Source organism: Bombina bombina, chromosome 4 (genome assembly GCF_027579735.1).
Source record: "Bombina bombina isolate aBomBom1 chromosome 4, aBomBom1.pri, whole genome shotgun sequence".
In the NCBI taxonomy this organism is placed as follows: Eukaryota; Metazoa; Chordata; class Amphibia; order Anura; family Bombinatoridae; genus Bombina; species Bombina bombina.
In genome coordinates this window covers 1,006,115,252-1,006,140,372 of record NC_069502.1, presented here as the reverse complement: position 1 = coordinate 1,006,140,372, position 25,121 = coordinate 1,006,115,252, and positions in this window count along the sequence as shown.

The following is a 25,121-nucleotide window of genomic DNA, read 5'->3' as shown; positions in this document are numbered from 1 at the left end:
TACAGGTAAACCTTACTCATATAGGGAAAATTAACGACCTATAGGGAAATTAACGACCGCCACAAAAGCAGCGGTATTTCACCTCCCTATAGCGCCGCTATTACAGGTTTTAAAAAACCCGGCTTGTGCGGGCGATATGGTGGCATTGAGCTCCATACCTCACCAAAATACAAGCACTGCTTTGACGTGCTCGTCCATGATTTCCCCATAGACATCAATGGGGAGAGTCGGCAAAAAAAAAGCCTAACACCTGGGATCGTTGAAACAAAAGCTCCGTAACACAGCCCCATTGATGTCTATGGGAAAAGAACTTACCTGATAAATTCATTTTTTTCATATTGGCAAGAGTCCATGAGCTAGTGACATATGGGATAGCAATACCCAAGATGTGGAACTCCACGCAAGAGTCACTAGAGAGGGAGGGACAAAATAAAAACAGCTATTTCGCTGAAAAAAATAAATCCACAACCCAATTATAAGTTTATTCTCAAAAAAGAAAAAGATAAACTTAAATCATAAGCAGAAGAATAAAACTGAAACAGCTGCCTGAAGAACTTTCCTACCAAAAACTGCTTCCGAAAAAGCAAACACACCAAATAAGCTTGATGAATCAATAGCTTTAACCACAATGCCAAAGAAACGGCAGAAGCCTTCTGACCTTTCCTGGAACCAGAAAAGATAACAAATAGACTAGAAGTCTTCCTGAAATCTTTAGTGGCTTCAACATAATATTTCAGAGCTCTCACCACATCCAAAGAATGCAAAGATCTCTCCAAAGAATTCTTAGGATTAGGACACAAAGAAGGGACAACAATTTCTCTATTAATGTTAGAATTCACAACCTTAGGTAAGAATTTAAATGAAGTCAGCAAAACTGCCTTATCCTGATGAAAAATCATAAAAGGAGATACACAAGAGAGAGCAGATGATTCAGAAACTCTTCTAGCAGAAGAGTTGGCCAAAAGGAACAACACTTTCCAGGAAAGTAGTTTAATGCCCAAAGAATGCATAGGCTCAAATGGAGGCGCCTGTAAAGCCTTCAAAACCAAATTAAGACTCCAAGGAGGAGAGATTGATTTAATGACAGGCTTGATATGAACCAAAGCCTGTACAAAACAATGAATATTAGGAAGTTTAGCAATTTTCCTGTAGAATAAAACAAAAAGAGCAGAGATTTGTCCTTTCAAGGAACTTGCAGACAAACCTTTATCCAAACCATCCTGAAGAAACTTTAAAATTCTAGGAATTCTAAAAGAATGCCAAGAGAATTTATGAGAAGAACACCATGAAATGTAAGTCTTCCAAACTCGATAATAAATCTTTCTAGAAACAGATTTACGAGCCTGCAACATAGTATTAATCACAAAGTCAGAGAAACCTCTATGACTAAGCACTAAGCATTCAATTTCCATATCTTCAAATTTAATGATTTAAGATCCTGATGGAAAAACGGACCTTGAGATAGAAGGTCTGGCCTTAATGGAAGTGGCCAAGGTTGGCAACTGGACATCCGAACAAGATCCGCATACCAAAACCTGTGAGGCCATGCTGGAGCCACCAGCAGCACAAACGATTGCTCCATGATGATTTTGGAGATCACTCTTGGAAGAAGAACTAGAGGCGGAAAAATATAAGCCGGTTGATAACACCAAGGAAGTGTCAACGCATCCACTGCTTCCACCTGAGGATCCTTGGACCTGGACAGATACCTGGGAAGTTTTTTGTTTAGATGAGAAGTCATCAGATCTATTTCTGGAAGCCCCCACATCTGAACAATTTGAGAAAACACATCTGGATAGAGAGACCATTCTCCCGGATGTAAAGTCTGACGACTGAGATAATCCGCTTCCCAATTGTCTATACCTGGGATATGAACCGCAGAAATTAGACAGGAGCTGGATTCTGCCAAAACAAGTATCTGAAATACTTCTTTCATAGCTTGAGGACTGTGAGTCCGACCCTGATGATTGACATATGCCACAGTTGTGATATTGTCTGTCTGAAAACAAATTAACGGTTCTGTTTTCAACAGAGGCCAAAATATTGATAGGTAATCTTACCTCTTGAGATTTCCAAACCCCTTGTGCTGTCAGAGATCCCCAAACAGCTCCCCAACCTGAAAGAATCGCATCTGTTGTGATCACAGTCCAGGTTGGATGAACGAAAGAGGCCCCTAAAATTATACGATGGTGATCTAACCACAAAGTCAGAGACAGTCTAACATTGGGATTTAAGGATATTAATTGTGATATCCTTGTATAATCCCTGCACGATTGGTTCAGCATACAAAGCTGGAGAGGTCTCATATGAAAACGAGCAAAGAGGATCGTGTCCAATGCTGCAGTCATGAGACCTAAAACTTTCATGCACATAGCCACTGAAGGGAATGACTGAGACTGAAGGTTTCGACGGGTTGCAACCAATTTCAAACGTCTCTTGTCTGTTAGAGACAAAGTCATGGACACAGAATCTATCTGGAAACCTAAAAAGGTTACCTTTGTCTGAGGAATCAAAGAACTTTTTGGTAAATTGATCCTCCAACCATGTCTTTGAAGAAACAACACTAGTTGATTCACGTGAGATTCTGCAGAACTAAAGACTGAGCGAGTACCAAGATATCATCCAAATAAGGAAACACCGCAATACCTCGCTCTCTGATTACAGAGAGAAGGGCACCCAGAACCTTTGAAAAGATTCTTGGAGCTGTTGCTAGGCCAAAAGGAAGAGCAACAAATTGGTAATGCTTGTCTAGAAAAGAGAATCTCAGGAACTGATAATGATCCGGATTAATCAGAATATGAAGATATGCATCCTGTAAGTCTATTGTGGACATATAATGCCCTTGCTGAACAAAAGGCAGAATAGTCCTTATAGTCACCATCTTGAAAGTTGGTACTCTTACATATCGATTCAAAATCTTTAGATCCAAAACTGGTCTGAATTAATTTTCTTTCTTTGGGACAATGAATAGATTTGAATAAAACCCCAGGCCCTGTTCCTGAAACAGAACTGGCATGATTACCCCTGATAATTCCAGGTCTGAAACACACTTCAGGAAAGCCTGAGCCTTTACTGGGTTCGCTGGAATGCGTGAGAGAAAAAAATCTTCTCACAGGTGGTCTTACTCTGAATCCTATTCTGTACCCCTGAGAGACAATACTCTGAATCCAATGATTTTGGACCAAATTGTTCCAAACATCTTTGAAGAATTTTAATCTGCCCCCTACCAGCTGAGCTGGAATGGGGGCCACACCTTCATGCGGACTTGGGGGCTGGCTTTGATCTCTTAAATGGCTTGGATTTATTCCAATTTGAGGGAGGCTTCCAACTGGAAACAGATTCCTTTGGGGAAGGATTAGATTTCTGTTCCTTATTATGTCGAAAGAAACGAAAACGGTTAGAAGCTTTAGATTTCTCTTTAGGTTTTTTATCCTGAGGCAAAAAAACGCCCTTCCCTCAGTGACAGTGGAAATTATTGAATCCAACTGAGAACAAAATAATTTATTACCTTGGAAAGAAAGAGAAAGTAATCTGGACTTAGAAGTCATATCAGCATTCCAAGATTTGAGCCACAAAGCTCTTCTAGCTAAAATAGCTAAAGACCATATATCTAACATCAATTTTGATGATATCAAAAATGGCATCACAAATGAAATTATTAGCATGTTGAATCAACTTAATAATGCTAGACAAATCATGATCTGATACTTGTTGCGCTAAAGTTTCCAACCAAAAAGTTTAAGCAGCTGCAACATCAGCCAAAGAAATTGCAGGCCTAAGAAGATGACCTGAATATAAATAAGCCTTCCTTAGATAAGACTCAAGTTTCCTATCTAAAGGATCTTTAAAAGAAGTACTATCTTTCGTAGGAATAGTAGTACGTTTAGCAAGAGTAGAGATAGCCCCATCAACTTTGGGGATCTTTTCCCAAAACTCCAATCTAACTGCTGGCAAAGGATACAATTTTTTAAACCTTGAAGAAGGAATAAAAGAAGTACCAGGCCTATTCCATTCTTTAGAAATCATATCAGAAATAGCATCAGGAACTGGAAAAACCTCTGGAATAACCACAGGAGGTTTATAAACAGAATTGAAACATTTACTAGTTTTAATATCAAGAGACACGTCCTAGAAGACAAAAAGAAGAGGCGCTCTTGGTGCAGATAATCCTAAAAATTATATGGTATCAATAGTGGTGGTAGGAGGATCAGTACTCACAAGTATAGTTGTACATGCAGTGCAATAACTGGCAAGCCGAAGCTTCAGAGCCGCTCGGCTGACTCAATCTTGGCCGGTCTGCTGTGTGAGGCCATCACAAACACTCGTCGTTCGATATACCGGTATACACACCTAAAATACAAAAAGGAGGAGGCGCCCTTGGTGCAGAGTAACCTGAACACTACGGGACAAACAACGATAAGCAGTGGACTTATACTCACAAGGGGGATTGCACAGCCAGTGCAATATCAAGCAAGCTGAAGCTTCAGAGCCGTTCGGCTGACTAACTATAGGCAAAAAAATTCCCAAACTGACAGCTGCTGTTCCACAGAGGTATCCGCTTTTATGGAGGTCAAGCTTTCTTATTTCTGTTAGGCGGCTAGAAATAGCAAGCGAAAAGTCCCCAAACGTATTGGTATAGAATGATTGTTCAAAGGCAAGGTAGAACTAATAAAATCACTTTTATTAAAAACAGTAAAAGGTTGCTTTGTAACACGTTTCTCGGCTACAATGCCGTTTCATCAGGCTACATAATTTTGTGAACTACCTTGCTGCCTTTTAAAGGCTAAATGGACCAATCGCTAGCTATGTAGTTCTCACACTCCCTAAAGTTCACATCTGCGGTAATCAATTCAGTGAGTATCCCAGCGGAGTGAGGGAGATTCACCAATTTCAATCTCAGTAGTAGGACTAGCTTCCTCCATATCCAATGTAATCAACACTTCTTTTAATAAAGAACGAATATACTCCATTTTAAATAAATAAGAGGATTTGTCAGTGTCAATATCTGAGGCAGGATCTTCTGAATCAGATAGATCCTCATCAAAGAAGGATAAATCAGTATGTTGCCGGTCATTTGAAATTTCATCAACTCTATGAGAAGTTTTAAAAGACCTTTTACTTTTATTAGAAGGCGGGATGGCAGACAAAGCCTTCTGAATAGAATCAGAAATAAATTCTTTTAAATTTACAGGTATATCTTGTGCATTAGATGTTGAGGGAACAGCAACAGGTAATGAACTACTACTGATGGATACATTTTCTGCATGTAAAAGTTTATCATGACAACTATTACAAACCACAGCTGGAGGTATAATCTCTACAAGTTTACAACAAATGCACTTAGCTTTGGTAGAACTGTTATCAGACAGCTGGGATCCAACAGTGAATTCTGAGACAGGATCAGATTGAGACATCTTGCAAATGTAAGAGAAAAAAACAACATATAAAGCAAAATTATCAATTTCCTTATATGGCAGTTTCAGGAATGGGAAAAAAATGCAAACAGCATAGCCCTCTGACATAGAAAAAGAGGCAAATAGAAATTGGGTATTAAATAATGAAAATATTTGGCGCCAAGTATGACGCACAACAAACAGAAAAATATTTTTTGACGCCAAAAACGTCCGAAAACAACACACTTGCGTCGTATATGACGCAACCTTGTGAAGAACTCGCCGTCAGCTAAGACGCCGGAAATGAGGAATTTGTGCCAATGAACGTAACTTTGCGCCAAAAAATCTCGCGCCAAGAATGACACAATAAACTTTGCCATTTTGCACCCTTGCGAGCCTAATTCTGCCCGCGAATTTAAAACACAGTCAATTTGAAAAATAGACTATACCCCAGGTAAGAAATAAATTTTCATAAAAAAGCATTTCCCAGATATGAAACTGACAGTCTGCAAAAAGGAAATATACTGAAAACCTAAATCATGGCAAATATAAGTACAATACATATATTTAGAATTTTATATAAATACATAAAGTTCCAAACCATAGCTGAGAGTGTCTTAAGTAATGAAAACATACTTACCAAAAGACACCCACCACATATAGCAGATACCCAAACCAGTACTGAAACGGTTATTAGTAGAGGTAATGTAATATGAGAGTATATCGTCGATCTGAAAAGGGAGGTAGGAGATGAATCTCTACGACCAATAACAGAGAACCTATGAAATAGATCCCCGTGAGGAAAACCATTGCATTCAATATGTGATACTCCCTTCACATCCCTCTGACATTCACTGTACTCTGAGAGGAATCAGGCTTCAAAAATGCTGAGAAGCGCATATCAACGTAGAAATATTAGCACAAACTTACTTCACCACCTCCATAGGAGGCAAAGTTTGTAAAACTGAATTGTGGGTGTGGTGAGGGGTGTATTTATAGGCATTTGAGGTTTGGGAAACTTTGCCCCTCCTGGTAGGATTGTATATCCCATACGTCACTAGCTCATGGACTCTTGCCAATTACATGAAAGAAAGTTGTTTACACCCTAACATAAAAAACACGTCTAAACACCCCTAATCTGCCACCCCGACAGCGCCGCAACCTACATAATGTTATTAACCCCTAATCTGCCGCTCCTAACATCGCCGCTACCTACATTACAGTTATTAACCCCTAATCTTGCCGCCCCCAACATCGCTGCCACCTACATACATTTATTAACCCCTAATCTGCTGGTCCTAACATCGCCGCCACCTATCTACACTTATTAGCCCCTAATCTGCCGCCCCCAATGTACCCGACACTACAGGGAGTGCAGAATTATTAGGCAAGTTGTATTTTTGAGGATTAATTTTATTATTGAACAACAACCATGTTCTCAATGAACCCAAAAAACTCATTAATATCAAAGCTGAATAGTTTTGGAAGTAGTTTTTAGTTTGTTTTTAGTTATAGCTATTTTAGGGGATATCTGTGTGTGCAGGTGACTATTACTGTGCATAATTATTAGGCAACTTAACAAAAAACAAATGTATACCCATTTCAATTATTTATTTTTACCAGTGAAACCAATATAACATCTCAACATTCACAAATATACATTTCTGACATTCAAAACAAAACAAAAACAAATCAGTGACCATATAGCCACCTTTCTTTGCAAGGACACTCAAAAGCCTGCCATCCATGGATTCTGTCAGTGTTTTGATCTGTTCACCATCAACATTGCGTGCAGCAGCAACCACAGCCTCCCAGACACTGTTCAGAGAGGTGTACTGTTTTCCCTCCTTGTAAATCTCACATTTGATGATAGACCACAGGTTCTCAATGGGGTTCAGATCAGGTGAACAAGGAGGCCATGTCATTAGATTTTCTTCTTTTATACCCTTTCTTGCCAGCCACGCTGTCGAGTACTTGGACGCGTGTGATGGAGCATTGTCCTGCATGAAAATCATGTTTTTCTTGAAGGATGCAGACTTCTTCCTGTACCACTGCTTGAAGAAGGTGTCTTCCAGAAACTGGCAGTAGGACTGGGAGTTGAGCTTGACTCCATCCTCAACCTGAAAAGGCCCCACAAGCTCATCTTTGATGATACCAGCCCAAACCAGTACTCCACCTCCACCTTGCTGGCGTCTGAGTCGGACTGGAGCTCTCTGCCCTTTACCAATCCAGCCACGGGCCCATCCATCTGGCCCATCAAGACTCTCATTTCATCAGTCCATAAAACCTTAGAAAAATCAGTCTTGAGATATTTCTTGGCCCAGTCTTGACGTTTCAGCTTGTGTGTCTTGTTCAGTGGTGGTCGTCTTTCAGCCTTTCTTACCTTGGCCATGTCTCTGAGTATTGCACACCTTGTGCTTTTGGGCACTCCAGTGATGTTGCAGCTCTGAAATATGGCCAAACTGGTGGCAAGTGGCATCTTGGCAGCTGCACGCTTGACTTTCTCAGTTCATGGGCAGTTATTTTGCGCCTCGGTTTTTCCACACGCTTCTTGCGACCCTGTTGACTATTTTGAATGAAACACTTGATTGTTCGATGATCACGCTTCAGAAGCTTTGCAATTTTAAGAGTGCTGCATCCCTCTGCAAGATATCTCACTATTTTTACTTTTCTGAGCCTGTCAAGTACTTCTTTTGACCCATTTTGCCAAAGGAAAGGAAGTTGCCTAATAATTATGCACACCTGATATAGGGTGTTGATGTCATTAGACCACACCCCTTCTCATTACAGAGATGCACATCACCTAATATGCTTAATTGGTAGTAGGCTTTCGAGCCTATACAGCTTGGAGTAAGACAACATGCATAAAGAGGATGATGTGGTCAAAATACTCATTTGCCTAATAATTCTGCACTCCCTGTATACTAAAGTTATTAACCCCTAAACCTCTGGCTCCCACATCACTAACACTACATAAATATATCAACCCTAAACCTAACCCTAACGTAACCCTAACACCCCCTAACTTAATAATAAATCTAAATAAACCTTACAATTATTACCTAAATAATTCCTATTTAAAACTAAATACTTACTTACCTGTAAAATAAAACCTAAGCTAGCTACAAAATAACTAATAGTTATAATATTGTAGCTATCTTAGGTTTTATTTTTATTTCACAGGTAACTTTGTATTTATTTTAACTAGGTAGTTAGTAAATAGTTAATAACTATTTACTAACTAGTCTACCTAGTTAAAATAAATACAAAGTTACCTGTAAAATAAAACCTAACCTACCTTACACTAAAACCTAACATTACAATAAAATAAAATAAATTAAATTTAATAAAATACAATTATCTAAATTACAAATAAAAATAAACACTAAATTACACAAAATAAAAAAGTAATTATCAAAAATAAAAACAAATTACTCCTAATCTAAAGCCCTATCAAAATATAAAAAAGCCCCCCCAAAATAAAAAAAGGCCTAGCCTATACTAAACTGCCAATGGCCCTTAAAAGGGCTCTTTGGGGCAATGCCCCAAAGATATCAGCTCTTTTACCTGTAAAAAAAATACAAACACCCCCAACAGTAAAACTCATTACCCACACAACCAAACCTAAGCTAACCATTGCCCTGAAAAGGACATTTGGATGGGCATTGCCCTTAAAAGGGCATTTAGCTCTTTTACGGTGCCCAAACCCTAAGCTAAAAATAAAACCCACCCAATAAACCCTTAAAAAAACCTAACACTAACCCCCGACGATCCACTTCCAGTTTTCGAAAGACCGGACATCCATCCTCATCCAGGCGGCAGAAGTCCTCATCCAAACGGGCAGAAGTCCTCATCGAAGCTGGCAGAAGTCTTCATCCAAGCGGGCAGAAGTCTTCATCTGAGCGGGTATTACAGTTTTGTAACGTAAAACTTATAACTGCTGACTTTAGATGGTGGTACGGATCTTGTCAGTATAGGGTGTACCGCTCACTTTTTGGCGTCCCAGGCAAACTCATAATACCGGCCGGCACTATGGAAGTCCCATTGAAAAAGGACTTTTTTAAAAGTGCGGTACTGACGTTCCGTGACAGTCAAATAGGTGTGCGGTACACCTATACCTACAAGACTTGTAATAGCGGCGTTAGGGAAAAAGCAGCGTTAAGAAGCATAAAGATGCTTTTTCACTCATAACACCAAACTTAATCTAGCTGATAGTCTCCCACTACCACTTCTTGTACATATTTAACCCCTTCTTAGGCCAGCCCCTCAGATATCATATCCCTTAAATTCTTCCACAAAACCTTTTTTTCTTTATTAAAACTTTGTTTCATAAGTATTAAGTCTAAATACAATCCTTTATTTCCCATTGCATTTTAATGTATGTTATTACCAGAGCTAATTATTTTTCATTAGATCTCAAAAAACACTAACTGTTAAAGTGGTAATAAGAGCACAATGAGAGCAGTAAAAGTGAACTCTGCACTATTCATGAAAAGTATAGGGTGCGCTATAAAGTTTGGTCCTAACTAAGATGCTTTGTGTAACATTTTTAACCGTCCAATACCAGATTCTCTGTTATTCTTTGTACAAGGCTGAGTGCAAGATAGATCACCCTGCAGTATCAATTGTTCTCTACTTGTAATCTAGCCCTATGTGCACATAGGTAAAGTTCCACTTGAGAGGCACTATCCTTGCAGCTTCTAAAGGACATGGCTGGTCAGTCAATAAGAAGCAGCAGACATATGACTCTGCCAATCACGGCCCATGTTTCGCTTGACCCTTGTTCGCAGAGGGGTTAAACACATAGGGCCTGATGAGCAAAAACTCACAAGGATGGAGAGAAATCTTACAAACTATTTGAGGACTTTTTTGAGCATTTATTGCAATGTATGTGTCTCTCCTTCACATTCAGAACCTTGCATAGCTAGAAAAGACATTTCTCAAGCTAACATTTGCCTTTATAAAATTGTTTGTGGGAGCTCCCAGGACTGCTGAGACTTCTTATTTAATCTCACCAGAACATAGAGCTCCCCTATAGGGTCCTATTCTCTAATGTTTTCCAATTTGGAGTAGAATCAGAAAGGAAACATTGTGGCCAGACCTCACATAATTCTCTAAAAATTAGGCTAAATCTGAAAGCCCAAGAAATTGACCAGCCGCTTCCCATAGAAAGTAATGAAGCTCTCTGGAATGGTGACTCTCACAGGGAGAGTGAATGTAACAGGAAGAACCAAGCATAAATACAGCTTTTTTTTTTTTTTTTTTTTATTCAGGGTGTGCTTAAAATTTATTAAGTGTCTTTCTATCAGTGCAATCAGTGATTTGCATATTTTGAGACATATTTGCCAGCTTATATATGGCGACATAAAAGAACAAGACCTGCAGGCATAAAATTCTTAGATCATACAATGAGATCTGTGAGAAAACTGCAGACATGCCCCAAAAAATGATTGTGATTAGTCCCCTTGCCAAAGCTGTGAGACTCATTTAACAGAACTAAATACACTTTATTTTGTTGCATACTTTAAAATGAATTTAAAATGGGTAACATTAATACAAATATAAATATGCACCCAAACATTTTGTTTCATGATTTAGATAGAGAATACTATTTTAAAAAGTTTCCAAATTACTTTTATTATCACATTTGCTTTGTTCTCTCATTATTCTTTGTTGAAGAGATATCTAGATAGGTAGTGTGCACAGGTCTGGAGCAGTACATGACAGGAAATAGTGCTGCCATCTAGTGCTCTTGCTAATGTATAACATTGTTGCAAAACTACTGCAATATAGTACTACAGACACACACTCCTGAACTTACCTTCATGCTTTTCAACAAAGGATAACAAGAAAACAAAGACAATTTGATAATAGAAGTAAATTGGAAAGTTGTTTAAAACTGTATGTTCTATCTGAATCATGAAAGATAATTGTTTTAGGTTTTATGTCCCTTTAAAGTGACAGTAAATGCTGGAAAATCTAGTTAGTATGATAAATGTGTCCTTTATACTTGAGATATGCTATACATAATAAAGATAGGAGAAGCAATAGAACGTTATATACTCAACAGTACTCCAGTACTCACTGCACTCCTGATATTTAGCTTCATGATTAACTTTTTGCACCCCCAAATTTTATATAGAACCACCTCGAGTATATATACATTCTAGGGTTATGCTAATCTTGTAACTCTGATTTCATTACAGCATGCTGGGCTAATAAAGTCCTCCAACTGAAATGGCCTCATGCACTTGCTTCCAGCATAAGAACATAGCAATCAGTATCAAGCCAGATTCTCACAAATAGGTAAATTTTCTTTTTTTTTAAAAAAAAACACACAAAAAAAAACAGTATAAAACATCTCTGCCAATGTTGTAAAAACACTTTAGTTGTGAACAACTCACAAATAGATAGATAGATAGATAGATAGATAGATAAATAGATAGGTATTATGAATCCTTAAAGTCAACACTAAAATTGTTATTGTTTAAAAACAATAAAACAATAGATAACACTTTATTACCCATTCCCCAGCTTTGTACAACCAACATTGTTATATTAATATATTTTAAACCTCTAAATTTCTGCCTGTTTCTAAATCGCTACAGACAGCCTCTTATCACATGCTTTTTTATTTGCTTTTCACAACAGGAGACTGCGAAATTCATGTAGATAACATTGTGCTCAAGACCGTTTTAATGATGGGTGAGAGGGGTATCACAGAACCTCTATTTCCTCATATGATTTAAAGGGCTAGTAAACCTAGAAAATAATGTTATATAATTCTGCACATAGTACAGAATTATATAACATTATATTAGTGCTAGCTTTATATAACATAATATTGCCTGTGAATTTTTATTAAAAAAGAGGGTTTTTCAGACCCGCCCTCTGTGCTCTACTGAGCGGGTCTGTTTTTTACACTGAGCGCATCTGGGCAGCTGTGTAGTCACAGCCCCGTCCGACCGCACCATTACACTCAGTGCAGCTCACTCCCGTTGTCAGACAGAGAAGGAGCAAGCTACATTGAGTGTAATGGCGCGGTCAGGCCGGGCTGTGACTACACAGCTGCCCAGATACGCTCAGAGGGAAAACCAGACCCGCTCAGTAGAGCACAGAGGGAGGGTCTGAAAAATCCTCTTTTTTAATAAAAATTCACAGGCAATATTATGTTATATAAAGCTAGCACTAATATAATGTTATATAATTCTGTACTATGTGCAGAATTATATAACATTATTTTCTAGGTTTACTGGCCCTTTAAAGGACCAGTAAATACATTAGATTTGCATAATTTACAAATGCATGGTAACAACACAATGCAATATCACTTGAAATTTAAATAAGTAGATTTTTTTCAGACATTTCAAAGTTATTTCTATTTCCACTTTTCCTGTATTATGTGACAGCAATCAGCCAATCACAAATGCATATATACGTATATTCTGTGAATTCTTGCACATGCTCAGTAGGATCTGGTGACTCAAAATAAGTGTTATAATATATAAAAGACCTGTGCACATTTTGTTAATGGAAGTTAATTGAAAAGTTGTTTAAATTGCTATGCTCTATCTGAATCATAAAAGTTTAATTTTGACTTGAGTGTCCCTTTAAGACTTGGCTGGTGTGTTATTCTATAGCAACCCTAAAGAAACATCTTGTAATTACAAGGGATTTACTGTGCCTTTTAACATTGTTTTTGTTTAGAGAATACAGCAGTATTGATATTTTTAGTAGTATAGTTGGAGGTTTCAAAATTAACCCTTGGGTGCTAAGCTGTTTTAAGGTTTTTTTATTTTTTGAAATTTTTTTTTAAGTTTTTGTTTTTTTCAGATCCCCAAGACTTACACTGTTGGAAAGGTTAGGCGATTACCTTTCCAACAGTGTAAGTCTTGGGGGTCTGTAGATGCTTAAATGTCTGAGATACAGGCTTCTAAGCAGCATGCCCCCTGCTCCTATACTTTACATTGTGAATTTTAAATAAAGTTGCGCGGTGACCACATAACTTCATTGTGTGCATGACGTCACCACACATAAAGTGAAGCCGGGGTAGGAATGGGTGGGAGCCCCCAGATCTCCCTCAAGGTGGGAGAGTGCTAGCGACGGCTCTGGGCCGTCGTTAGCACCAGAGTGGGAAACTCTGTGATGGCTCAGAGCCATTGTTAGCACTCAAGGGGTTAAGTAAATTGGAAAGTTATTTAAAATTGCATGCTCTATCTGAATAATGAATGTTTAATTTTGACTTGAGTTTCCCTTTAATTAGAGGGGTATAGACCCCCTCATGTAAAAGGGGGAATGATAAGTTTCAGGTGTTCATAGTGGCAATGGTGGTTACACACACACATTTAGTGTTTGATGAGGAAAGACTTTTAGAGTCTCTATGGTCCCCATACAAAAGAAAGGGGGATATTAGACCTCACTTTGGAAAGAGAGGCCCCCACTTTTTGCAGAATGGTCCCATTCCCCTTTCATTAGAAGTTGATTTCCATAAAAATGGCTTTAGTTGGTGACCTAGTACACCAAAACAAGCAACTCCTCTTTTGATATCAGTTGATCAATATGGCAACAGTGATAATCTAATAGAACAATAAGCATATGGAAAAATACTGGCAAGTGTGGTATCCCTATGCTGCCCCTCACAATACATAGAGAAATGTGTGGCCCCTTATTAGAAAGCAGCAACCATGTTCTTTCAAATGAGTGCTCCTGTGTCTTACTAGTTGGCAAGTAAATTATTATAACTATAACAAATATCTCACAGCAATGGTTAAACTGATCACATGGCAGTAACCACTAGCCTCATTTTGTTGTGTTGTTGATGTCAGGTCTGATATATTCATGTTGCTCTGAACTATAAAAAAATATGTTGTTTTGTGAAATTCTATATAGAATATTTTTTTTGTACAACTATTTTACTTTATTTTTTCCTATACTAACTGGGGTAGGGGTGTGCATATGTCAAACTCATCAGGAACATCTAACTTTTGTATAATTTTAAAATGCATCTAATATTTTTATGGTTAGAAAATGTTATACCTATTACTTTTCTACATAATTTGCAAAATGGTTCAAAGGGATAAAAGTAAATTACATCTTCTGATTTTCAATTAATAATTTATATTGAACAATACAGGTATACAATCTTAATTGTTGGTGTTTTAGGAAGGTGAACTGATGCCAAGTGTAGGAAACATTACTCCTGTGCTAATTTAAGCAATTTATATTGTTACATTTTCCCCTTTTATGGCATGTCTGCAAAATTAAATTATTTTCAAAAAAATAAATAGTTTTTTTGAAAAAAAGGCATGATTGGTATGGGTATCTCATATAAAATGGAAATATTACAGCGCCAAATCAGCAACACAAACTCCCAAAATAATCTCCTAATCTGATTATAAAAAGTATTTAAATGCATAAAGGGATCACCAAAAATAGGCTTAAACATGAACAAGATTAAAGGGACACTGAACCCAAATTTTTTCTTTTTCGTGATTCAGATAGAGCATGCAATTTTAAGCAACTTTCTAATTTACTCCTATTATCAATTTTTCTTCATTCTCTTGCTATCTTTATTTGAAAAAGGACAGCACTTGTTTATTGGTGGGTGAATTTATCTACCAATCAGCAAGAACAACCCAGGTTGTTCACCAAAAATGGGCCGGCATCTAAACTTACATTCTTGCTTTTCAAATAAATATACCAAGAGAATGAAGAAAATGTAATAATAGGAGTAAATTAGAAAGTTGCTTAAAATTGCATGCTCTATCTGAATCACAAAAAAAAAAAAAAAAAATTGGGTTAAGTGTCCCTTTAAACAGTGTAATTATCAAATAAAATTATCATAATTTATTTCTATCAGAATTATTAAACATAAATAATAGATATATGTGCACATATACACAATATAGATGTGATCTAAAACAACAGTCCCATATATGAAAAAAGGCAAAAATAAAAAAGTAAAGAAGATCAATGAAAAAAGGCCCCACTCCTTTGTATAAAAGTGAAGTGTGAAATGGTGTCCAAAATTGGTATGGGTATCTCACAAAACAATAAATATTAAAATTGCATAAATGCAATGAGCGCCAAACATTGTAGGGGGAAATCGGAATTTATGTTTTGGATTTCCATTAAGAGAAAGCTGAAAACAGGATTTGTCCTTTTTTTCTGTCATGAATACAAAGCTTGCCTTTTTAAATAAGTAATTTTCGCAGTTTATGTTGTTACTATTTTAATATTATATCACAGTCACAGAACTATGCCCTATATATTAAATGTATTTGTAAACCTTATAACATGAGTGGCCAGACATCTCCTTTTTAAACCGATTGTCCCTTTTTTTTTTTAGAGATTTGCAGAATAGTCCCCAGACAATGTAAAGATGATTTGAAAGTTGCCTTTTTTAAATTGCTGTTATTTGTTCTTGCAGGCTCTCACATGTGCTATAGTGTAATTATATTGCACTTGGCTAAGCTCTTTAGCTTTTGACAAGTCATGTGCCTGGGAACTACAGATCCCTGCATCCTTGATGCAGAAGTGTTTAATGAGGGAATATTTTTAGAGTCTCTATCACCCCCTACAAAACAAAAAAGGATACTAGACTTCAATTTGTAAAGAGAGAACCCCAACTTCCCACAGAGTGGTCTAATTCCCCTGTCATAAGTAGGTGATTTCCATAAAAAGGGGCTTTATAAGATACCCTAGTACACCAAAACAAGTTACTCCTCTTTTGATATCAGCTGATCAACATGGCAATGTTGGTCACCTAACAGAACAATAAGCATATGGAAAAATACTGGCGAGTGTGGCATCACTATGCTGCCCCTCACAATACATAGAGAAACTTGCGACCCTTTATGTGAAAGGAAAGCAGCAGGACAGTGCGAGCTCACTGAGAGACTAGGAGTAGAAAATAATTTAGTGCCTATTGTTGTAAGAAATGTGCAATGTGCAGGCTATGCTGTTTTGGAGAAGGCTGGTAGCGGAAGAAAAAAGCAGCCAATAGTACTGTGTAGTTGTGAAGAATTAAAGTAGCAGCAAGATAGGGAAATGTGGAATTCATTAACAACGCCTTTATTAAACTGGTCTCCTTTACAACATCTGTAACACAATTTATTTATATAACATGCTGACACCTCAAAGCTACTTGGCAATATTGTGAAGTGTGACAGGGTTGGTACGTTGCAGCTACATTTATCTAAGGAGCATTAGTATGAGCATAAACTATTGTGAAATGCTCAAAGCTCCATATGAAGAAATCTTATGACTCCTTGCCAGTAAGCTTCAGTGTAGGGTGAAATGCATCACCTTTTTTCCATAGTATTTTAGGAGTTAATGGTTTTAATCAATTTATAAATTAGCTTTAAATTAAAGTAGTTTTTAAGATTTCTTCATCTTTAAATACATTTTCTATTTGTGTTTAATTTTTTATTTTTTTTTATTTAAGAGTCTGAGGAGAAAATGTCACCCTTATAATAGAGAATGAGATTGAATTAGTTTAAGGCAGTTAGCTAAAATTTTGTATAATGTTGGAATGTATAATTTTTTCATTTTCCAAATCTAGTGACCCTTCTCTAATCCTGACTCTTAATTAATACTGATCTGTAGTACTATTTATCTTTTCTTATGCTTTTTTTATCACTGCCTCTTATTTTACGGAGCAATTTTTTTTCTTTTAGTATTTATTTATATAGGCAGGCCTATCCAGATCACAATCACATCAGGGTACGTTTGTTAATGAGCAATTCAGGAAATAGCCATGAAAACAATGAGCAATTGAGGAAATTGCTGGAACAAAACCAAAAGCAGTTCTTACTGAGGAATGGTGAAGCAGGGTAGAGAATTCAAAAGAACACGGTCCATTTAAACAACTAGAAAAGCTCTATACTAAGACAAATTAATTTGACATAAATGAATCACTTTAGTGTTACGCTTTAGAAAAGAATTTAACACTGCACTGCAATTAAAGGGACACCGTACTTTCATTTGTATGAAAGAGTAGCATTTAAATATATTATTTTTGCATTAAAAATGCAATATAAAAGTGTTATTAACTGTATCATTCATACTGACTCATTGGTTAATCAGTACTTCCTGTTCATGATTATTGGTCAGGAGTACCTATAAACCGATAAGCATTAATAAGAAGTGCACAAATGATACTGATATATTTGTTTAAATTGAAATACTTGTTATTTCATATTAAAAAAAACTGCATATACCGTACAAATTAAACATATATTATATGTTGGTTTAACCATGAAAATAGCTTTACCAATGCAGAAACCAGAAATCTATCTCTTACTGATGAGCTCCAAAAAGAACGAAACAGGCTTGTCTAGTGAGTGATTTCTGGTTTGCTGTAATAATCCTGTTAAAGGATCGCTGTGTCAAAACAGTATTTTGAAGCAAAAAAACTGAGAATTTGCATATCTTACCCACAATTCTCTTGTGCATTGGTAACATTGTATATTAAGAATGTCTGAGGAAAAGCAAGTGGGGATACTTGCCTAGATGTGCTAATTTCCTATGCAAATATTTACATTGACATATATTATATATATATATGTTTCAAAATGCTCAATTAACTATATTATAATTAACAAAATATGTTTTAAAGAAATAAAAGTTTACAATTGTCATATATATATATTGTAGGCTTCAGCAATTTTACTTACATAGAGCTTTTGCTAGGCCAGGGTGGCAATCTGCAGCTTTTGCCAAAACCATCCACAGACTCTTCTAAAAGGTCTGTAACGCCTCATTAAACTGTGCTCACCAAGAAACAAATGGGACATGCCTAAGAGAAGTCAGCTTTGCTGTTCTCTTAATGTGAAATAGATGGGAATACCAAGTGAAAATTATATACCTTTTACAGGGAATTCTGGTTTACCACTTACCTCACAGTCTGAGAAAAAACATTTGCTAGTTTTGTTAGTCATAGGCTATTTTGCTAATTGTACACAACGTGATAAGTTCCTGTATTTTTCCTTAAAATGAGTGTGAATCTGTAATCTATGTAACAGGACATAAAACACAAAATGTTATTCCCCATAACATTTATTTTGCTTGCTTTTCCCATAAGTTAATATATTTCATATGTCCTGTAAATGTGTCTCCCATTTAAAGGGATAGGAAAGTCAAAATTAAAGTTGCATGATTCAGATAAATCATGTATTTTTAAAACACTTTTTAATTTACTTCTATTTTCAAATGTGCTGCGTTCTTTTGGTATCCCTTGTTGAAAAAAACATAATTTATGTAAGAACTTACCTGATAAATTCATTTCTTTCATATTAGCAAGAGTCCATGAGCTAGTGACGTATGGGATATACATTCCTACCCAGGAGGGGCAAAGTTTCCCAAACCTTAAAAATGCCTATAAATACACCCCTCACCACACCCACAATTCAGTTTAACGAATAGCATGACGTGGGGTGATAAGAAAAAGTGCGAAAGCATATAAAATAAGGAATTGGAATAATTGTGCTTTATACAAAAAAATCATAACCACCACAAAAAAGGGCGGGCCTCATGCACTCTTGCTAATATGAAAGAAATGAATTTATCAGGTAAGTTCTTACATAAATTATGTTTTCTTTCATGTAATTAGCAAGAGTCCATGAGCTAGTACGTATGGATAATGACTACCCAAGATGTGGATCTTTCCACGACAAGAGTCACTAGAGAGGGAGGGATAAAATAAAAGACAGCCCATTCCTGCCTGAAAATAATCCACACCCAAAATAAAGTTTAATGAAAAACATAACAGAAGATTCAAACTGAAACCGCTCTGCCTGAAGTACTTTTCTACCAAAAACTGCTTCAGAAGAAGAAAATCCATCAAAATGGTAGAATTTAGTAAAAAGTATGCAAAAGATTGCAAATCTGATCAACCGAAGCTTCATTCCTAAACGCCCAGGAAGTAGAAACTGACCTAGTAGAATGAGCTGTAATCCTTTGAGGCGGAGTTTTTACCCGACTCGAACATAAGGCATGATGAATTAAAGATTTTCAACCAAGATGCAAAGAAATGGCAGAAGCTTTCTGACCTTTTCTAGAACCGGAAAAGATAACAAATAGACTAGAAGTCTTTCGGAAAGAACTTAGTAGCTTCAACATAATATTTCAAAGCTCTAACAACATCCATAGAATGCAATGATTTCTCCTTAGAATTCTTAGGATTAGGACATAATGAAGGAACCACAATTTCTCTACTAATGTTGTTGGAATTCACAACCTTAGGTAAAAATTCAAAGAAGTTCGCAACACCGCCTTATCCTGATGAAAAATCAGAAAAGGAGACTCACAAGAAAGAGCAGATAATTCAGAGACTCTTCTGGCAGAAGAGATCGCCAAAAGGAACAAAACTTTCCAAGAAAGTAATTTAATGTCCAATGAATGCATAGGTTCAAACGGGAGGAGCTTGAAGAGCCCCCAGAACCAAATTCAAACTCCAAGGAGGGATAAATAGACTTAATGAAGGTTTTATACGAACCAAAGCTTGTACAAAACAATGAATATCAGGCAAGATTAGCAATCTTTCTGTGAAAAAGAACAGAAAGAGCAGAGATTTGTCCTTTCAAGAACTTGCGGATAAACCTTTATCTAAACCATCCTGAAGAAACTGAAAAATTCTCGGAATTCTAAAAGAATGCCAAGAAAAATGATGAGAATGACACCAAGAAAATATAGTCTTCCAGACTCTATAATATATCTCTCTGGATACAGATTTACGAGCCTGTAACATAGTATTAATCACAGAGTCAGAGAAACCTCTTTGACCAAGAATCAAGCGTTCAATCTCCATACCTTTAAATTTAAGGATTTTGAGACCCTGATGGAAAAAAGGACCTTGCGAGCAGAAGTATGGTCTTAGCGGAAGAGTCCACGGTGGCCAAGAGGCCATCCGGACAAGAACCCGTATACCAAAAACCTGTGAGGCCCATGCCGGAGCTAATCAAGCAGAACAAACGAGCAATTCCTTTCAGAATCTTGGAGATTACCTTGGAAGAAGAACTAGAGGCGGAAAGATATAGGCAGGATGATACTTCCAAGGAAGTGAATAATGCATCCACTGCCTTCCGCCTGAGGATCCCCGGATCTGGACAGATAACTGGGAGGTTTCTTTGTTTAGATGAGACGCCCATCAGATCTATTTTCTGGAAGTTCCCACATTGAACAATCTGAAGAAATACTCTGGGTGAAGAGACCATTCGCCCGGATGCAACGTTTGGCGACTGAGATAATCCGCTTCCCAATTGTCTATACCTGGGATATGAACCGCAGAGATTAAACAGGAGCTGGATTCCGCCGAAACCAGAATTCGAGATACTTCTTTCATAGCACAGAGGACTGTGGAGTCCCTCCTTGATGATTGATGTATGCCACAGTTGTGACATTGTCTGTCTGAAAACAAATGAACGATTCTCTCTTTAGAAGAGGCCATGACTGAAGAGCTCTGAAAATTGCACGGAGTTCCAAAATATTGATCGGTAATCTCACCTCCTGAGATTCCCAAACTCCTTGTGCCATCAGAGATCCCCACACAGCTCCCCAACCTGTGAGACTTGCATCTGTTGAAATTACAGTCCAGGTCGGAAGCACAAAAGAAGCCCCCTGTATTATACGATGGTGATCTGTCCACCACGTTAGAGAGTGTCGTACAATCGGTTTTAAAGAATATTAATTGAGATATCTTTGTGTAATCCCTGCACCATTGATTCAGCATACAGAGCTGAAGAGGTCGCATGTGAAAACGAGCAAAGGGGATCGCGTCCGATGCAGCAGTCATAAGACCTAGAATTTCCATGCATAAGGCTAACCGAAGGGAATGATTGTGACTGAAGGTTTCGACAAGCTGAAATCAATTTTAGACGTCTCTTGTCTGTCAAAGACAGAGTCATGGACACTGAATCTATCTGGAAACCCAGAAAGGTTACCCTTGTCTGAGGAATCAATGAACTTTTTAGTGAATTGATCCTCCAACCATGATCTTGAAGAAACAACACAAGTCGATTCGTATGAGATTCTGCTAAATGTAAAGACTGAGCAAGTACCAAGATATCGTCCAAATAAGGAAATACCACAATACCCTGTCTCTGATTACAGACAGAAGGGCACCGAGAACCTTTGAAAAAATTCTTGGAGCTGTAGCTAGGCCAAACGGCAGAGCCACAAACTGGTAATGCTTGTCCAGAAAAGAGAATCTCAGGAACTGATAATGATCTGGATGAATCGGAATATGCAGATATGCATCCTGTAAATCTATTGTGGACATATAATGCCCTTGCTGAACAAAAGTCAAGATAGTCCTTACAGTTACCATTTTGAACGTTGGTATCCTTACATAACGATTCAATATTTATAGATCCAGAACTGGTCTGAAGGAATTCTCCTTCTTTGGTACAATGAAGAGATTTGAATAAAACCCCATCCCCTGTTCCAGAACTGGAACTGGCATAATTACTCCAGCCAACTCTAGATCCGAAACACAATTCAGAAATGCTTGAGCTTTCACTGGATTTACTGGGACACGGGAAAGAAAAAATCTCTTTGCAGGAGGTCTCATCTTGAAACCAATTCTGTACCCTTCTGAAACAATGTTCTGAATCCAAAGATTGTGAACAGAATTGATCCAAATTTCTTTGAAAAAACGTAACCTGCCCCCTACCAGCTGAGCTGGAATGAGGGCCGCACCTTCATGTGGACTTAGAAGCTGGCTTTGCTTTTCTAGAAGGCTTGGATTTATTCCAGACTAGAGATGGTTTCCAAACTGAAACTGCTCCTGAGGATGAAGGATCAGGCTTTTGTTCTTTGTTGAAACGAAAGGAACGAAAATGATTATTAGCCCTGTTTTTACCCTTAGATTTTTTATCCTGTGGTAAAAAAGTTCCTTTCCCACCAGTAACACTTGAGATAATAGAATTCAACTGAGAACCAAATAATTTGTTACCCTGGAAAGAAATGGAAAGTAGAGTTGATTTAGAAGCCATATCAGCATTCCCAAGTTTTAAGCCATAAAGCTCTTCTAGCTAAAATAGCTAGAGACATAAACCTGACATCAACTCTGATAATATCAAAAATGGCATCACAGATAAAATTATTAGCATGTTGAAGAAGAATAATAATATTATGAGAAACATGATCTGTTACTTGTTGCGCTAAAGTTTCCAACCAAAAAGTTGAAGCTGCAGCAACATCAGCCAATGATATAGCAGGTCTAAGAAGATTACCTGAACACAGATAAGCTTTTCTTAGAAAGGATTCAATTTTCCTATCTAAAGGATCCTTAAACGAAGTACCATCTGACGTAGAATAGTAGTACGTTTAGCAAGGGTAGAAATAGCCCCATCAACTCTAGGGATTTTGTCCCAAAATTCTAATCTGTCAGACGGCACGGGATATAATTGCTTAAAAACGTTTAGAAGGAGTAAATGAATTACCCAATTTATCCCATTCTCTCGAAATTACTTCAGAAATAGCACTAGGAACAGGAAAAACTTCTGGAATAACCACAGGAGATTTAAAGACCTTATCTAAACGTTTAGAATTAGTATCAAGAGGACCAGAATCCTCAATTTCTAAAGCAATTAGTACTTCTTTAAGTAAAGAACGAATAAATTCCATTTTAAATAAATATGAAGATTTATCAGCATCAAACTCTGAGACAGAATCCTCTGAACCAGAAGAGTCATCAGAATCAGAATGATGATGTTCATTTAAAAATTCATCTGTATAAAGAGAAGTTTTAAAAGATTTTTTATGTTTACTAGAAGGAGGAATAACAGACATAGCCTTCTTGATGGATTCAGAAACAAAATCTCTTATAGTTATCAGGAACATTCTGAACATTAGATGTTGATGGAACTGCAACAGGTAATGGTACATTACTAAAGGAAATATTATCTGCATTAACAAGTTTGTCATGTCAATTAATACAAACAACAGCTGGAGGAATAGCTACCAAAAGTTTACAGCAGATACACTTAGCTTTGGTAGTTCCAGCACCAGACAGCGATTTTCCTGAAGTATCTTCTGACTCAGAATGCAACGTGAGACATCTTGCAATATGTAAGAGAAAAAACAACATATAAAGCAAAATTGATCAAATTCCTTAAATGACAGTTTCAGGAATGGGAAAAAATGCCAATGAACAAGCTTCTAGCAACCAGAAGAAAAGAAAAAATGAGACTTAAATAATGTGGAGACAAAAGCGAAGCCCATATTTTTTAGCGCCAAATAAGACCGCCCACATTATTTGGCGCCTAAATGCTTTTTGGTGCCAAAAATGATGCCACATCCGGAACGCCGACATCTTTGGCGCAAAAGAACGTCAAAATATGACGCAACTTCTGGCGACACGTATGACGCCGGAAACAGAAAAGATTTTTTGCGCCAAAAAAGTCCGTGCCAAGAATGACGCAATAAAATGAAGCATTTTCAGCCCCCGCGAGCCTAACAGCCCACAGGGAAAAAAAGAAAAAAAGTCAAATTTTTAAGGTAAGAAAAATAATTGATTCAAGTGCATTATCCCAAATATGAAACTGACTGTCTGAAAATAAGGAATGTTGAACATCCTGAGTCAAGGCAAATAAATGTTTGAATACATATATTTAGAACTTTATAAACAAAGTGCCCAACCATAGCTTAGAGTGTCACAGAAAATAAGACTTACTTACCCCAGGACACTCATCTACATGTTTGTAGAAAGCCAAACCAGTACTGAAACGAAAATCAGCAGAGGTAATGGTATATAAATAAGAGTATATCGTCGATCTGAAAAGGGAGGTAAGAGATGAATCTCTACGACCGATAACAGAGAACCTATGAAATAGACCCCGTAGAAGGAGATCACTGCATTCAAAATAGGCAATACTCTCCTCACATCCCTCTGACATTCACTGCACGCTGAGAGGAAAACCGGGCTCCAACCTGCTGCGAAGCGCATATCAACGTAGAATCTAGCACAAACTTACTTCACCACCTCCATAGTAGGCAAAGTTTGTAAACTGAATTGTGGGTGTGGTGAGGGGTGTATTTATAGGCATTTTAAGGTTTGGGAAACTTTGCCCCTCCTGGTAGGATGTATATCCCATACGTCACTAGCTCATGGACTCTTGCTAATTACATGAAAGAAACATAATTTATGTAAGAACTTACCTGATAAATTCATTTCTTTCATATTAACAAGAGTCCATGAGCTAGTGACGTATGGGATATACAATCCTACCAGGAGGGGCAAAGTTTCCCAAACCTCAAAATGCCTATAAATACACCCCTCACCACACCCACAATTCAGGTTAACGAATAGCCAAGTAGTGAAGTGATAAAGAAAGGAGTAAAAAGAATCAACAAAGGAATTTGGAAATAATTGTGCTTTATACAAAAAAATCATAACCACCATAAAAAGGGTGGGCCTCATGGAATCTTGCCAATATGAAAGAAATGAATTTTTCAGGTAAGTTCTTACATAAATTATTTTTTCTTTCATGTAATTGGCAAGAGTCCATGAGCTAGTGACGTATGGGATAGCAATACCCAAGATGTGGAACTCCACGCAAGAGTCACTAGAGAGGGAGGGATAAAAATAAAAACAGCCATTTTCCATCGTCATGAGTATAGATGATCGGTACACAGATATCTAGTTTTTCATGGTTGATTTTCAAATTCTGTGCACGGCTATCTCTGTCTTAATCCAACGTTGTGGTTGTAAACACTGGATTCAAT